The sequence below is a fragment of the Myotis myotis genome, unplaced genomic scaffold, assembly GCF_014108235.1.
Source record: "Myotis myotis isolate mMyoMyo1 unplaced genomic scaffold, mMyoMyo1.p scaffold_m19_p_5, whole genome shotgun sequence".
Taxonomy (NCBI): domain Eukaryota; kingdom Metazoa; phylum Chordata; class Mammalia; order Chiroptera; family Vespertilionidae; genus Myotis; species Myotis myotis.
This window is the reverse complement of record NW_023416357.1, coordinates 1,456,231-1,472,912: the sequence shown is the minus strand read 5'-3', so window position 1 is coordinate 1,472,912 and position 16,682 is coordinate 1,456,231. Positions and strand designations below refer to the sequence as shown.

Below are 16,682 nucleotides of genomic sequence, written 5' to 3'. Positions count from 1 at the left end.
TGGACCTGGGAGTCAGCCTGGACCTGGGAGTCAGCCTGGACCTGGGAGTCAGTCTTGGACCTGGGAGTCAGCCTGGACCTGGGAGTCAGCCTGGACCTGGGAGTCAACCTTGGACCTGGGAGTCAGCCTGGACCTGGGAGTCAGCCTGGACCTGGGAGTCAGCCTGGACCTGGGAGTCAACCTGGACCTGGGAGTCAGCCTTGGACCTGGAGTCAGCCTGGACCTGGGAGTCAGCCTGGACCTGGGAGTCAACCTTGGACCTGGGAGTCAACCTTGGACCTGGGAGTCAGCCTGGACCTGGGAGTCAACCTTGGACCTGGGAGTCAGCCTGGACCTGGGAGTCAACCTTGGACCTGGGAGTCAGCCTGGACCTGGGAGTCAGTCTTGGACCTGGGAGTCAACCTGGACCTGGGAGTCAGTCTTGGACCTGGGAGTCAACCTTGGACCTGGGAGTCAGCCTGGACCTGGGAGTCAGTCTTGGACCTGGGAGTCAACCTGGACCTGGGAGTCAGTCTTGGACCTGGTGTCAGCCTGGACCTGAGAGTCAACATTGGATCTGGGAGTCAGCCTTGGACCTGGTGTCAGCCTGGACCTGGGAGTCAACCTTGGACCTGAAGTCAGCCTGGACCTGGGAGTCAGCCTTGGACCTGGTGTCAGCCTGGACCTGGGAGTCAACCTTGGACCTGAAGTCAGCCTGGATCTGGGGTCAGCCTTGGACCTGGTGTCAGCCTGGACCTGAGAGTCAACCTTGGATCTGGGAGTCAGCCTGGATCTGGTGTCAGCCTGGACCTGGGAGTCAACCTAGACCTGGGAATCAGTCTTGGACCTGGAGTCAGCCTGGACCTGGGAGTCAGTCTTGGACCTGGGAGTCAACCTGGACCTGGGAGTCAACCTGGACCTGGGAGTCAGCCTGGACCTGGGAGTCAGTCTTGGACCTGGGAGTCAGTCTGGATCTGGGAGTCAGTCTTGGACCTGGGAGTCAGCCTTGGACCTGGGAGTCAACATTGGACCTGGGAGTCAACATTGGACCTGAAGTCAGCCTGGATCTGGGAGTCAACCTTGGACCTGGTGTCAGCCTGGACCTGGGAGTCAGTCTTGGACCTGGGAGTCAACCTGGACCTGGGAGTCAGTCTTGGACCTGGGAGTCAACCTTGGACCTGGGAGTCAACCTTGGACCTGAAGTCAGCCTGGATCTGGGAGTCAGCCTTGGACCTGGTGTCAGCCTGGACCTGAGAGTCAACATTGGATCTGGGAGTCAGCCTTGGACCTGGTGTCAGCCTGGACCTGGGAGTCAACCTTGGACCTGAAGTCAGCCTGGACCTGGGAGTCAGCCTTGGACCTGGTGTCAGCCTGGACCTGGGAGTCAACCTTGGACCTGAAGTCAGCCTGGACCTGGGAGTCAACCTTGGACCTGGGAATCAACTTTGGACCTGGGAGTCAGCCTGGACCTGAAGTCAGCCTGGACCTGGGAGTCAACCTTGGACCTGGGAGTCAACCTGGACCTGGGAGTCAGCCTGGACCTGAAGTCAGCCTGGACCTGGGAGTCAACCTTGGACCTGGGAGTCAACCTGGACCTGGGAGTCAGCCTGGACCTGAAGTCAGCCTGGACCTGGGAGTCAACCTTGGACCTGGGAGTCAGCCTTGGACCTGGGAGTCAACCTTGGACCTGGGAGTCAGCCTTGGACCTGGGAGTCAACATTGGACCTGGGAGTCAACATTGGACCTGAAGTCAGCCTGGACCTGGGAGTCAACCTTGGACCTGGGAGTCAACCTTGGACCTGGGAGTCAGCCTGGACCTGAAGTCAGCCTGGACCTGGGAGTCAACCTTGGACCTGGGAGTCAACCTGGACCTGGGAGTCAGCCTGGACCTGAAGTCAGCCTGGACCTAGGAGTCAACCTTGGACCTGGGAGTCAACCTTGGACCTGGGAGTCAGCCTGGACCTGGGAGTCAGTCTTGGACCTGGGAGTCAGCCTGGACCTGGGAGTCAGTCTTGGACCTGGGAGTCAGCCTTGGACCTGGTGTCAGCCTGGACCTGAGAGTCAACCTTGGACCTGGTGTCAGCCTGGACATGGGAGTCAACCTTGGACCTGAAGTCAGCCTGGACCTGGGAGTCAGCCTTGGACCTGGTGTCAGCCTGGACCTGGGAGTCAACCTTGGACCTGAAGTCAGCCTTGGAATGCGGCCCATTCTCACTGGAGAACTGCCTATTATCACTGGAAGATTAACAACCTTGTTGCACAAACAATGACCACCAGAGGGCATATGCTCAATGTAGGAGGTATAGAGTGACAGCAATTTTGCAGAGTGCCTTCTCGCACTCTGGGACCCCTAGGGGGATGTGGGACTGCCGGTTTCTGCCCGATCCCCACAGGCCAGGCCGAGGGACCCCACCTGCCGAAGGGACCCCGCTCACTCCACAGATGCCCTTTGATCCCTGGCGCCGCCCCAGGTGCGGCCGGCTGGGGAGGGACTGCAGGAGGTTGACTCCAGGGCATGTCCGGCCCGTCTCACCCAGTACCGCCGGCCACCTTCTAATTAATTTCTTTTCAATGTGCACAACTCCGTGCACCAGGCCTCTAGTTTTTTATGAAGTTTTTTGTGTTGAAATATGAGAGCAAGGCACACCCATGCGCAATAGTGCCAGAGCCACACGGGAAGAGTCTTTGCCTGTGGACGGTGGGGGAGCTACCGCTCAACACAAGCGCGTTTTCCTACCACTCCCTGCAACAGGGAGACATGCTCTCCCATCTGCACCCAAGCTTTGGAAAGAGCTGATCACAAAATCAAACACAATGAAGGTCAAGCGAAGACATAACCTAGACCGGCCACAGCACCATGGCTTCCTGTTGTCAGTACAGCGTGATGGGCTTTCCCATCAGAAATTCAACCGGAGAGAAACCCCTGCACCGGGCCCTGGAAACCCAGGCCAGGGCGGCCGCCTCGCCCAGCCCGGCCCCTCCCGTCATTTCCCCATGAGCCGTTTCCCTAATTCCCACATCAGGGACCAGGAAAAGGGCAGCCGCAGAGGCACCATTAACGATAAACCATCCGCAGGAGCTAAAAATCCAAGCCCTGCCAGTGCTCCCAGTGTCTTCAACATGTTAACTTTTGAAATGAAAGATGTCATTTCTTTTTTTATTTTTAATATATTTTTATTGACTTTAGAGAGAGGAAGAGAGAGGGAAAGAGAGATAGAAGCATCAGTGATGAGAGGGAATCATTGACCGGCTGCCTCCTGTACAACCACTACCCCCCCCCCCCGCCCCACCCCAGCAGACCAAGCCTGCAACCCGGGCATGTGCCCTGACCAGAAATCAAACCGTGACCTCCTGGTTCAATGCTCAACCACTGAGCCATGCCGGCCGGACAAAGATGTCATTTCAATCAATGCTCTTATTAATCTCAATGTGCATTTTCAATGCGCTGTATTTCTGAAACGTATGACGAACAGCCTATAGCAGTGATGGCGAACCTTTTGAGCTCGGCATGTCAGCATTTTGAAAAACCCTAACTTAACTCTGGTGCCGTGTCACATATAGAAATTTTTTGATATTTGCAACCATAGTAACACAAAGACTTATATTTTTGATATTTATTTTATATACTTAAATGCCATTTAACAAAGAAAAATCAACCAAAAAAATGAGTTCGCGTGAAACCTCTGACACGCGTGTCATAGGTTCGCCATCAATGGCCTATAGCGACCCCAAGGACACCTGCCAATGGAGCGGATTCCGTCTGCCCCCAGATGATTCTATCCAGGGCGCGTTTCCTCACCGTCAATTTTCCCTCCCACCAGTTCCTCTAAATATAACCCAGGGCAGTGCCCGTCCCGTCCCCCGGGTTCTCGGGGAAGCTCTGCAAGCACTTGCCAAGCCCGTCCTCTGATATGCGGAAGAAATTAGCGACTTCACATGAGTACCTGGCAGCCACTGCGCCTCGAGGGCCTGACATGAAGGAAGTCCGGAACAGTGCACGGTCAGACAGTCACGTCCCTCTCGCTGCTGTTAAACTGGCCAGAAATCGGATTAAATAAGAAAACTTTTCACGTCCTCCCTCCGATTCAATGAGCACAGAGCCTCTCTGGACAAACAAAATCCAGAAGTGTTTTATCTTTACAAAGAGGCCGGTGATGTGTGGACGGACCAGACAGGGGCCGGGTCTGGGCTGAGGGGCTGCGGCCTCAGCGGGACTGCACGGCCCAGGGCCTGAGCACCGGGGCCGAGAAGAGGGTCCAGGTTCCTGAGCCGCCAGGGACGGCTCTCCCGTGTCTACGATGGGCCTTTCTGATGCTATCGAGGCCAATTCCCATGGGATTCAAAGCAGGTCAGGCGGGTGGATGTGGCCACTGCAGTCCTTTGTGGTTCTTCATTTTTCTTTTCTTTTTTTTAACATCTTTTTATTGATTTCAGAGAGGAAGGGAGAAGGAGAGAGAGAGAGAAACATCAATGATGAGAGAGAATCATGGATAGGCTGCCTCCTGCACGGCCCCTACTGGGGATCAAGCCCGCAACCCAGGCATGTGCCCTTGACCGGAATCGAACCCGGGACCTTTCAGTCCACAGGCCGACGCTCTAACCACTGAGCAAATCCATCTGTGGCCAGTTTTTCATTTGTCCGTCCACTCAGGGATCTGTCAAGGGCACATGCCCTGCGAAAGGGAGGGTAGGCTACCCTGGAAAGACATCAGCGTGAAAAGAGTCGCCTACCGAAGGTGGCCTGGAAGTTGAGGAATTACAGGGCGTGTGTGTTTGTAGATAAAAATGTGTGTGTTAATACATTGTAAATTGCGTGTGGGAAAGGGGCGGGACCACATTAAAGCTGAATAGTTATTTATACCTGCTTCCTGTTCAGCCGGCAACAGCGTTCAGCTGGGACCTCAGAGGCCCTGGATGACATTTCCCAGAACAGCCCACGCACGGGGGTCTGCGGGAGGGAGGACCCCGGACACATCCTGCAATTCACACACTGGGAACACGGGCGCCCTGGGAACACCGGTGGGAACCGGCAACTTCAAAACAAAGCACACTTCCTCTGCCAAACCGTTTCCAAACGCCCCCCAAGGACGGGAGGGAAGAAAACACGGCGCGTCCGGATACAAAGGCAGGCAGCGGGGGCCTAACAGTCCCGTCTGTGTAATCAGCCCTGCGTTCCTCTGCATCTGGGAAGTGGACTGCGTGAGCTGGGACACGAACCACACTCGCCAGGTGCTGGGTGTCCACCTGGCCCGTCTGCCCAACGCCCACCCGCTGGTCACTGGGCTAATGGGCCAGCTTGGGCACCATGAAAGCCGAGACCTCAAATCAGAGACAAAACATACAGCAAAATAAGTGAAAGGAAAGGAAACCGAACAACAGCAGAAGAACCAGCCCGAACGCGCGTGGGAGTTGGTAAACGTGAAAGAGAAGAGACGAAGGTGGCGGGTGAGAGGGTGGATGGCCGCAGCCTGGCTCTGGACGCGGCTCCTCGGGAGGGAGGAACGCCCGTGGTCCGCGGGCTGACGCAGACCCGCTCCCACCCCGAGTCCCATCGCCCGCTCCAGGCGGCCTCCCCTGGGCCTCGGCCTCCCTCCCACACCAGCACCCCAGCCGGCCCCCCACCCATGGCTCTGTCTTAGCATTTATGACATGACCTTGAAATGTCTGTTAAAACGCCTGTTGCTTCCAGGAACCATTTCTCACTCACCCCAGAAAACGTGGCAGCTCCTGAGACGCGGAACACGCTCCAGGATGGGTGGGACGGAACCCCAACAGCCACAGGGCCCTGAATCCCCGTTACAGGACGGGACGGCCTCGGGGAGAAACCCCGCTGCCCACTCCCCGCACCGCGCCGTCCGCACACGACACCTCCAATCAGCACGCGCACCGCACGTCTCAGAGGCGTCCCTGCGCCTGCACATCCCATCCCCAGGGGACGCCCTCCCGAGGGACCAGCGCCTCCCTTGACCGATGTTCAAGCTACGTCCATGGGAAACAAATTGATAAAGAAACAGGAGGGGCCATGCCCAGCTGCTCAGGGACAGTCAGCCCCATGGACACGGTGCCCATGACACACCCCGTCGGGAAAGCTCTGTGTGCGCCGTGTGAAGCCTCTCGGGCTCTCCGCACTGGCCTCTCTTCATGGCCCGTGAGAACTGCCGCCCGGAGCGGTGGCCTGGCGTCCCCACAGCACGCTCCGCCAGGTCCAGGCACCATGGTCCCTCCCCGACTCACACGCCAGATTCTAGGTTCAGTCTCACACTCGCTGCTTGCATGTAGATGGCTAAGCCTGCTTCAAGAAAGAGACTTAAATGTTCTGTTTTTAAAAATGCTGAAACAGTCCTTTTAGAAAACATTTTTTAAAAAGCTACAGCCCTAGCTGGTTTGGCTCAGGGGATAGAGTGTCGGCCCTGTGGACCGAAGGGTCCCGGGTTCGATTCTGGCCAAGGGCACGTACCTTGGTTGCAGGCTCGATCCTCGAGCCTGGTTGGGGCTCCTGCGGGAGGCAACCAATAGATAATCGATGTGTCTCCCACATCGATGTTTCTCTCTGTGTCACTCCCCCTCCCTTCCACTCTCTCTAAAAATCAATGGAAAAATATCCTCAGGTGAGGATTAACAACAACAAAAAGCTACCAATTCTACAATTCTACCTTTAAATCAACTCCTACAATTACTCTCATTTTTTTTTAAATTGGTTTCAGAGAGAGGAAGGGAGGAATAGAAATGTGGCTAAGAGAGAAAAACACCCCTTGTCTGCCTCCTGCACGCCCCACACTGGGGATCGAGCCAACGACCTGGGCAGGTGGCCTGACCGGGAATCAAACTGTGACCTCCTGGTTCATGGGTCAGTGCTGAGCCCCGCCGGCCCGGGCGGGAACGTCTTTATAGAGAAGAGAATGGAGTGGACGGAGAGAGTCAGACTCCAGGAGATAGAAGAGGGTGTGGGGACAACAGGGAAAGTTCAAGAGGGGACAGGACGGGCCCCGCTGACCGCCTGGGAGGGGCAGTGGAGGAAACACAGACAATACAGAAGCATGTGAAGGAGGGAAGGAAGGCTGCTGAAGCTCATGGTTAAGGAGAGGGATCTTGCCCGGCTGTGGGAGCCCTTGCTGGCTCAGGGGTGGGAGGAAGAACAGGTGCAGGGACCTCTGAGGGGACATGAAGTCGTCACACAGAGAAGGACCTGCAGCCCTGGGTCTGGACGAGACCGTGACCATGACTGTGACCGTGGAAAGAAGAGATGCTGGGACACGGGCCGTGGGCGGGGGTCACCGAGGCGGCCGCGAAGAGCTGGCTGCGTGGGCGCAGGGCGTTGGAGATGGAGGGTCTGGGGAGAGGGCCCCGCGCAGAGGGCAGCGCAGAGGATGGAGTCTATGGGCACCTGGTCCCGGGACCCACGGCTCTGGGCGGCTCTGGAATTTCAGGTGGACACAGTGCGGGTCGCCAGGCCACGGGCCGGTCTCGCTGAAACACAGTGCGTGCCCCGGAGGGAAACAGACGATGAAACAGAGAAGTTCACTGCAGACCTGTCTCCCGGGGCGCTGCCGTGAACGGAGGTCCCTTTCCCCTTCCCTGGCCCTCAGGCTTGGACGAGCTGGCAACCACACACCATCCACCGCACGCAGCCAGGAAGTGATTCACTGACCCCCCCCCCACCCGCCCCTCGGAGGAGGAAGCCAGGCAAACAATGACGTGAGCCTTAATTCGTGCCTCGCACTTTTCATGATGAAAACACACACTTCAGAAGCTCAGCGGGGCCCGGCCAGCGTGGCTCCGTGGTTGAGCGTCGACCTATGACCCAGGAGGTCGGGGTTTGATTCTGGTCAGGGCACAGGCCCGGGTGGCGGGCTGGATCCCCAGTGGGGGGCGTGCAGGGGGCCGCCGGTCAGTGATTCTCTCTCATCATTGATGTTTCTCTCTCTCCCTCTCCCTTCCTCTCCGAAATCAATAAAATATATATTTTAAAGCCCACGGTGGCCGAGAACACGCAGGCATGCTCCGAACTGAAGCCAAGGGAGCCGCTCTCGGCTCCGCGACGCTAAGTGCTTATCTGCATGTGATTGTCCCGTCCGGGCAGAGGACACTCCACACGATCATCACACTCAGCAAGACAAGACTTTAGAGCAGCGGTTCTCCACCTGTGGGTCGCGACCCCTTTGGGGGTCGAACGACCCTTTCACAGGGGTCGCCTAAGACCATCGGAAAACACATATATAATTACATATTGTTTTTGTGATTCATCACTATGCTTTAATGATGTTCAATATGTAACAATGAAAATACATCCTGCATATCAGATATTTACATGACGATTCATCACAGTAGCAACATGACAGTTATGAAGTAGCAACGGAAATAATTTTATGGTTGGGGGCCACCACAATATGAGGAACTGCATTAAAGGGTCGCGGCAGTAGGAAGATTAGAGCCACTGGTTTAAGGACACACCACTGACTGTCAACTGGGGGACACTGAGCCTGACGGCTGTCTCGCTGCAGCCCCCTCCCGTGTGGGGGTCCCAGGGCACCCAGCCTGCCCCTCTCTGTTCCTAAGGCTGAGTTTGGGGCGCAGCTGGGGCCCGTTATAAAGGGGTGTGGTCAGGTCACCCGTGAGCTTTCCCGAAAGCCGCAGGCCCACAGGCTCCGAGTCCCAGGTGCATGGAGCAAGTACCTTTATCTCCAGTTCCTTCAAGCGACTGCGCTTCCTGTTTGAAACGCCTGCAGCGCCCGGGCCGGTGTTGCTCAGTGTCAGCCCGCGAACCAAAGGGTCCCGGGTTTGGTTCTGGTCAAGGGCACGTACCTCAGTTGCAGGCTCGATCCCCGACCCTGGTTGGAACGCGTGCGGGAGGCAACCAACCGATATGTTTCTCTCACATCGATGTTTATCTCTCTCCCACCCACCCACTCGCTCTAAAGATCAATGGAAGAATGTCCTTGCGCGAAGAATAAATGAATAAATGAATGAATGGTCCATACCTTGGACTCAGTTTCACACCGAGGGACTCAACTTGAAGAAATAATCATAGATGTTTACATTAGAAGCTCACGCTGCCCACGCCCCCCACTAAGGCATCGCCCCCAAGCCTGGCCCAGCCTGACTCAGCGACAGCCCTCCATCCGAGGGTCTCACACAGCAGCCCACACCCGCCTGCGATGAGCTGGCGACAGAAGGGGCCGAGCTCCTCTCCTCCGGGAACTCCCATCTGGAAACCGGATCATGTTAAGCCGCCGAGGTAAGTGGCAACCACGCCAGGGCCAGTAGCCATGCGGGACCAAGCTCAACTACACATCAGCAGGTGAGCTGTTCGATGAAATTTTTTTTAAATATATTTTACTGATTTTTTACAGAGAGGAAGGGAGAGGGATAGTTAGAAACATCGATGAGAGAGAAACATCGATCAGCTGCCTCCTGCACACTCACCACTGGGGATGTGCCCGCACCCAGGTACATGCCCTTGACCGGAATTGAACCTGGGACCCTTCAGTCAGCAGGCCGACGCTCTATCCACTGAGCCAAACCGGTTAGGGCTGTGTGATGAGTTTTTATTGTAATAATAATTGTAAAACAAATGCAAACGTTCTGGGTAAGGAATAACCTGGGGGGTGGGTAGGAGCGTCCTGAGCCCACGCGGGGCAGTGCCTCCGCGCCAGCAGGTCCCTGCTCAGACCACAATCACTGGTTTCTCTCCCTCAGGTTCCCTTTCAGAGCCGCAGAGAAACAACCGGGTATTGACTTACGTTACTTGCTGCCAAAACAGTAACACCTTGTGTTTGCAAAACACACTTGGGTGGAGGCGGGCGCTGCGGGCACAGAGCTGTGCGGGGGCCGCACTGGCCCCCAGGAGGCGGGGCTCCAAGCGTCCGAAACCAACCACCTACCGGGTGGGCACGCACAAAGGGGTGGTGCATTTTTATTTTATTTTTCAATGTTTTTATTGATTTTAGGGAGAGAGGGAGAGGGAGAGAGAGAAACATCGACGAGAGGGAAACACTGATCAGCCGCCTGCTGTACGCCCCCTCCCGGGGATGGAGCCGGCAAGTTAGGCAGGTGCCCTCCAGGTTCATAGGTGATGCTCAACCACTGAGCCGTGCCGGCTGGCACGTTTTCACTTTATTCCCGTGTTATTTCTAACTAGCTCCACCGTAAAGTGTGGATCTGAAGCAGCGGACCACTGAGGAGAAAACGGGGTGCTGGGGAGAGGATGGAGGGAGCGGCTGGCCACCCCCCTCTAGGACCCCGATTCCCTCAGGCTGGTGCACGGTGAGCAGCCGCAGCCCTGGGAGAAGCCCTGGAGCCACGCAGAAGGTCCCGTGTGAGAGGACACGTACACTGGACGGAAACCTCCCCCGTCCATGCAGGAGGCACAGCCACACCTGGCCCCGCTCACCGCCCGGTCCCGCTCACCGCCCGGCCCCGCTCACCGCCCGGCCCCCCTCACCGCCCGGGCCCGCTCACCGCCCGGCCCCCCTCACCGCCCGGCCCCCCTCACCGCCCGGCCCCCCCTCACCACCCGGTCCCCCTCACCGCCCGGCCCCCCTCACCGCCCGGTCCCGCTCACCGCCCGGCCCCCCTCACCGCCCGGCCCCGCTCACCGCCCGGCCCCCCTCACCGCCCGGCCCCCCTCACCGCCCGGCCCCGCTCACCGCCCGGCCCCGCTCACCGCCCGGCCCCGCTCACCGCCCGGCCCCCCTCACCGCCCGGCCCCGCTCACCGCCCGGCCCCGCTCACCGCCCGGCCCCGCTCACCGCCCGGCCCCGCTCACCGCCCGGCCCCGCTCACCGCCCGGCCCCCCTCACCGCCCGGCCCCGCTCACCGCCCGGTCCCCCTCACCGCCCGGCCCCGCTCACCGCCCGGCCCCGCTCACCGCCCGGCCCCGCTCACCGCCCGGCCCCCCTCACCGCCCGGCCCCGCTCACCGCCCGGCCCCCCTCACCGCCCGGCCCCGCTCACCGCCCGGTCCCCCTCACCGCCCGGTCCCCCTCACCGCCCGGCCCCGCTCACCGCCCGGCCCCCCTCACCGCCCGGCCCCGCTCACCGCCGGGCCCCCCTCACCGCCCGGTCCCCCTCACCGCCCGGCCCCGCTCACCGCCCGGCCCCCCTCACCGCCTGGTCCCCCCTCACCGCCCGGTCCCCCTCCCCGCCCGGCCCCCCTCACCGCCCGGCCCCGCTCACCGCCTGGCCCCCCTCACCGCCTGGCCCCCCTCACCGCCTGGTCCCCCCTCACCGGGCGCCTCCCATGGCCGACCCTCACCCCCAAAATCTGTCCTCTGCAGCTGAAGGTGGGACGGAAGGAGGTGGCTCCCAAGCTCTGGGCGACGCTCAGGCTTCCTGTTTCAGGCCCGAAGGGAACTCATGTGACTTTTCTCTGGGCCGCATCCCAGGAGAATGTGGACGGACTGGACCGTCCACATCCCAGCCTGGCGGCCGGAGCCCGGGGCGGTGCTGGACCAGCATCCAGTCGGGATCACGCTTCCTGCAGCCACAGCCGGAGCAGCCCCGCTCCTGCCTGCAGCACCGGGTCTGTCCTCCGCGATCCCGCCGGCTGCGAGGCAGCAGGACGGGTTCTGATAACGGGCCCACGTGCTCAGCTCAGCTTTACAAAGGGACTCGGCGAGCCTCTGGGACCATCGGCGGCTGCTCGGGGTCAGGAGGCTGGGTCCCCCCTGGAGCCTCGCTGGGCATAGAGGAGAAGTGCAATGGGCCCTGGTCAAGCTGGACTGGGCAGAAGGTGGGCATGGGAATCCTGGGACTAGATATGCCCTCCACCGAGGCCCTGAGGAGCCTGGCTTCTCTCCGTGTGTCACCGGGCGGCATGTGCCCTGAGCGACCTGAGAACAGCTAGTCTAGTCCCTCCTCCGACCCCAGCACAGCACTCGGCAGGGACCGCAGCCCCGGCTTCGTCTGGAAGGTCGTCCGGAAAGACTTCCAGTCTAATCAGCACATTAGCTTTTATCATTATAGATCCTACGCCTGCAGTTTGGAGGGCTTGTTCCCTCTTCCTAGACAGCAAACAGCTTCTCCCTCCTCTAACAGATCAGGTGTCGGGCAGGTGCACTGCTCTCTCCTTCCCGGCCAGCACCGCGGAGCCGCGCCGGGATCCTCGTGTGACCTCATCCCTCAGAGGGAGCCTTTTCCTAGTTCCAGCTCACCCCTCCATTAGCTCACCCCTCCCCCCCCCCCCAAAAATCCAGTTTATGTTCCTTCCACATTAAAAGTGTCGGCAGGAAATTGGCTAATGAGAGCCACTCTGACTCCTCCCGCCGGGCACGGGCTTTGGGAGTAACGGGCATGACGGGAGCCGGCGCGGCCGGCGCTTATCTCCGCAGCCAGGTGGACTCGGGCAGGATGAGGGGCTGCGAATTTCCCCGTGGCGGCCACAATGGTCGGGAAATGTTACGGCAGCGATTACAGGGCCAACAGCAAAGCGCTATGGGGTTTAAAGCACATTAATCACAGGCTGACGTGCAGCGCACATTCATAAAGAATAGACTGGAAAAGTCTAATGTTATGAGTGGCTTTGTGACACCCCACCCAGCATGATGTGCAGATAAAGCTGCAGAATGGCCTTCCCATGAGCCTATCCGCTCGCTGACAAACAGGAGACGAGGGCATCAACACGCAGACGCAAATGCCGCTTGACATCTCTCTACCCCCACAGTGCAGGCAGGGGCAGGGATCACCACCTGGAAAGATGAGGACTGAGTCATAAATGTAAGATCATAAGGAAGATGTAGGCCTGTGCTTCCCGGCCACTGTCTACACCCAGGGCCCAGGGAGAAAAGAAGCAGGAACCCAGTGACCACTGGGCCTCAGGGAGAAGGGCCATGTTCCCCACTGGGGAGACTGCCAGTCACACCGTCCACCCGAGACATGTAATCAGGGCGCACCTCTGCGTCAGGAGTGATCGGACAACGGTGCCGCTGAGCCGGACAAGCCCCGCTCTGCAAACCTCCCCTCTGACCACCGCCCAGCAGGGCCTCCCACCCCCACGCCGAAGCCCAGGTCGTCTGCTCTGCGCCACAAACCACACTGTGCCTTCTGCGTCGCAGGCGCAGCATCGCTCACCGCTCCTGGCCCCTGGCCATCACGGCACGTCTACACGCTGACCTGTAAATGCCCACATTGGAAACAAACTCAATCTCTTTGATGAACAAGGGCTCTCTAAATAACATTGGAAACAAACTCAATCTCTTCCATGGGTAAGGGCTCTCTAAATAACACAGAATCTGAAAAACATTACTTTTTAGCCCTGGCCGGCTTGGCTCAGTGGATAGAGCGTTGGCCTGTGGGCTGAAGGGTCCCCGGGTCCATTCCAGTCAAGGGCACATGCCTGGGTCGTAGACTTGATCCCCAGTAGGGGGCGTACAGCTGATCAATGATTCTCTCTCATCACTGATGTCTCTATCTCTCTCCCTCTCTCTTCCTCTCCGAAATCAATCAGAATATATTTTTAAAAAAGAAAAAGAAAAACATTACTTTTTAAAAAGAAAGCTCCTGTGCAGTCTCTTATCATTTTGCTTTTATCATTTTTCTTGAAGTCATAGGTCACCTCCACGTTGCCGGCGGAATGTCTTGAAAATTGTTTACTGATCACTCTATCGTGCTTCCCTGCAAATGAAATTGGCATCTTACATTTTAAATTTTAAATATTTTTTTAAAATTGTCCTTATGAGTTTATGAAATTATTGGTCAACAATTGATCAACACAAATAGGCAACAAATGTTGACAGACCCACGGTAACATAGAAAGTAAGTCTATGGAAATGTACCTCTTCCTCCTAATTCTAGGGCAATATCACACTGTAGCTTGTCAATACTTCATAACTGTAATGTTGCTACTGTTATGAATTGTCATGTAAATATCTGATATGCAGGATGGTCTTAGGCGACCCCTGTGAAAGGGTCGTTCAACCGCCAAAGGGGTCGCGACCCACAGGTTGAGAACCGCTGCCCTACCCAGTCCACACCAGCACCAGGTGCAGCTCGCCCTGCGTGCAGTCACGTGTATGATGGACGAGTCACGCGGCTGTGGGAATCGCTGAGCTCCCCTGCACGGTCAGCGTTTCCCTCTGCACGCACAGGACTAATCCTGTGTCCCCGCACGATGGGGCGAGTGCACCACAGCCTGGCGGCCACTGTGTTCCAGGGTAACTTTCCATCATCGACAGAACAAGTGACCCTACCCGTCCAGACAAAGGCTAGGCCCCAGGACTAACCACTGCACATCTGTCAAGAAAGCAGCTCCAGCCCCGATCCGTTACCTCAGTGGTTAGAGCGCTGGCCCCAGGACTGCCAGGTCTCGGGTATGATTCCCAGTGAAGGGCATGTACACGGCTACAGATTCAATCCCCGGCCCCGAGCGGGGAGGCAACCAATGGATATGTCTCTCTCACATCAATATTTCTCTCTCTCTCTCTGCCTCTCCCCCTCCACTCTCTCTAAAAAAACCAATGGGAAAAAATATCCTCGGGCGAGGATAAAAGAAAACAAACTCCGCCATCCGGGAAAGGCAACACACAAATGCCGTTTCCCCGGGTGGAAATTTCCATCCACGGGATACACCCTTGTCAGGGGCCACCACGTCACTTCAAAAGGAAAATTAAAAATACTGTGAGTTCCTGAATTAATAACTCTCCATGTTTCTTATCAAGAAAAAGCCTCCCCACCCAGCCCCGAAGCTACAGTTGATAACCAGGAGCGAGAACGCGCACAAAGGCCCTTTGTGGGGAACAGCCGCTGTAACTCGGCCGATTTCCTCCGCGCTCTTTTTATGTTTTGCCTTAAAATAAATAGGCTACCTACAGTCAGGAGGCGAGACCCCTCTCCACCATGAAGTCCACTTAGTAGAGACGATACCGTTAGAACTTCCTCTCCACTGGAGATGCATTCGCTGGGGCCACGACCCCACGCCCCTGGCCCTGAGCGTGAAGGCAGCAGCAGGGGCCAGAGGCCTTCACCTCCCACGACAGAACACACCCGGGGCCCAGCTCAGCTCCGCCTCCAGCCGCACGCGGCCCACCCCAAGCCTGCCCGGAGAGGTGCGCTGCGTGTTTGCACCGAGGTCCAGGGAAGGAAAAGACTCTAGGTTCCATCCAGATCAAGATACTGCAGGTCTGAAAACACCCCGAGACTTCAGCAAGCCACAGGACACGGGCTCAGTGTCTTACCTCGAAGCGTGCCACCGAGCTGTCCCGGGGAAATACAGATGGCCCTGGCCGGGTGCTCAGTGGTTAGAGCATCAGCCATGGATGAAGGGTCCCAGGGTCAATTCCCGGTCAAGGGCATGTACCTCAGTTGCAGGTTCGACCCCCAGCCCTGGTTGGGGTGCATGTGGGGGGCAACCAATCAGTGTCTCTCTTGTGTCAATGTCTTTCTCTCTCGCTCTCTCTCACTTTCTCTCTCTTCCTTCCTCCCTCCCTTCCACTCTCTCTAGAAATCAATGGGAAAAAATATCCGCAGGTGAGGACTGAAAAAAGAAAGAAATACAGATGACTAGTAAGTGCATGAGGAACCCTGAGGCTCTCAGTGGGGTAGCCTGTGAATCTGGTGAAGCCAGCACGTGTCAGCCTCAGACCTGGGGGGTCACTTATGAACTTAAAGAGCATCTGTCGGTCACACGGTGAGATACATCAGCGTCGCCCGCCCCTGGTGACATGCACTGCGGACGCGACGTCACCAACACAAAACTCTGGGCAAACGTGTTCAGCATGAAGCTCAACATGAAGAAACCATCACACGGCGCGAAGCGGACACATGTGCTGCAAAACAGCCGGCCTGGCCTTGCAGACGTGTCACTGGATAAAAGACAAGGACTGTCGAGGACGGTTCTCCAGTAAGTCCCACAGGTTCACCTGAAGGTCACCATCGGGGAGGAGCCGTGTGCTGGCGAAGGGCTTCCAGCCAGCCCAGACCTGGCTCCACGCCTGTCCCCGCCGCGGGGCGACGACATTCGACCCCACGCCCGCACCGTGACACGGGGACAACGGCACCTTCTCTGCGAGGCTGTGAGCTGGCGACGTCACCTACAGCGGCCTTAGCACGCTCAGCAAGTTCTCAGTACCAGTCGGGGTGACCAGTGACCACGGTCACAGCCCTCAGAGGCTGAGGAGGGGAAACAGAGACGGCCTCTGCTGACCGTCCAGTCGAAGGACGAAAGGGCGGCGAAGGCATGAGACACGAAGAGGCTGTAGGAGGCTCCAGGGTGCAGGAAAGGGACACCCAGAGGAACATTGACCAGGGTCGCAGTCACGGCCAGCTTCCCGGGAGAGGTGACAGCAATCCCTCCAGGATGCGAGATCTGCACACGCAAAGGCTGCTGGGGACAACAGCTCAGACGGACCCGAAAACAGCCATGTGTGCCCGGAGCACACGATACCGGGCAGGGCAGTGGGCAGCAAGCAGGGCAGAGGGCAGAGGCAGGGTAGCGGGCAGCAGGCCGCGAGAAGGCGAGCAGGTTCAGCTGGCTCCGCAGGGCGCCTTACAGATCGCCTGGCGGTCGGGCTTTCACTGTCAGACCTGCACTCAGCCTGGGGCTGCTGACCAGCTCAGGGCAGCAGGGAGGAGAGGCTGGACAGGGCGGTCAGGCCTGGGGCCGGACACGAGGTGGGACAGTAGGTGGGGCAGCTGGGGGCTGAGACCAGGGCCGTGTGGGACCCGGACGGGTTGCGTGCCAGTCACCGAGGAAGGAGGCCCGGCCCCTGC

At 58.2% G+C, this 16,682-nt stretch overlaps 1 protein-coding gene and 1 long non-coding RNA gene across 5 annotated transcripts in view; both read right to left on the bottom strand.

Moving 5' to 3' along the window:
• The window catches only part of ARL15 (ADP ribosylation factor like GTPase 15), a 219,406-nt gene that overhangs the window by 185,255 nt on the left and 17,469 nt on the right, over positions 1–16,682 (bottom strand). The gene's annotated exons all lie outside the window — the stretch shown is intronic.
• On the bottom strand, positions 4,088–6,404 carry LOC118656144. Its single transcript, XR_004967512.1, has 2 exons — positions 4,841–6,404; positions 4,088–4,396 (listed from the first exon to the last, which is right to left on the bottom strand). It is a non-coding gene; the product is annotated as an uncharacterized LOC118656144 (long non-coding RNA).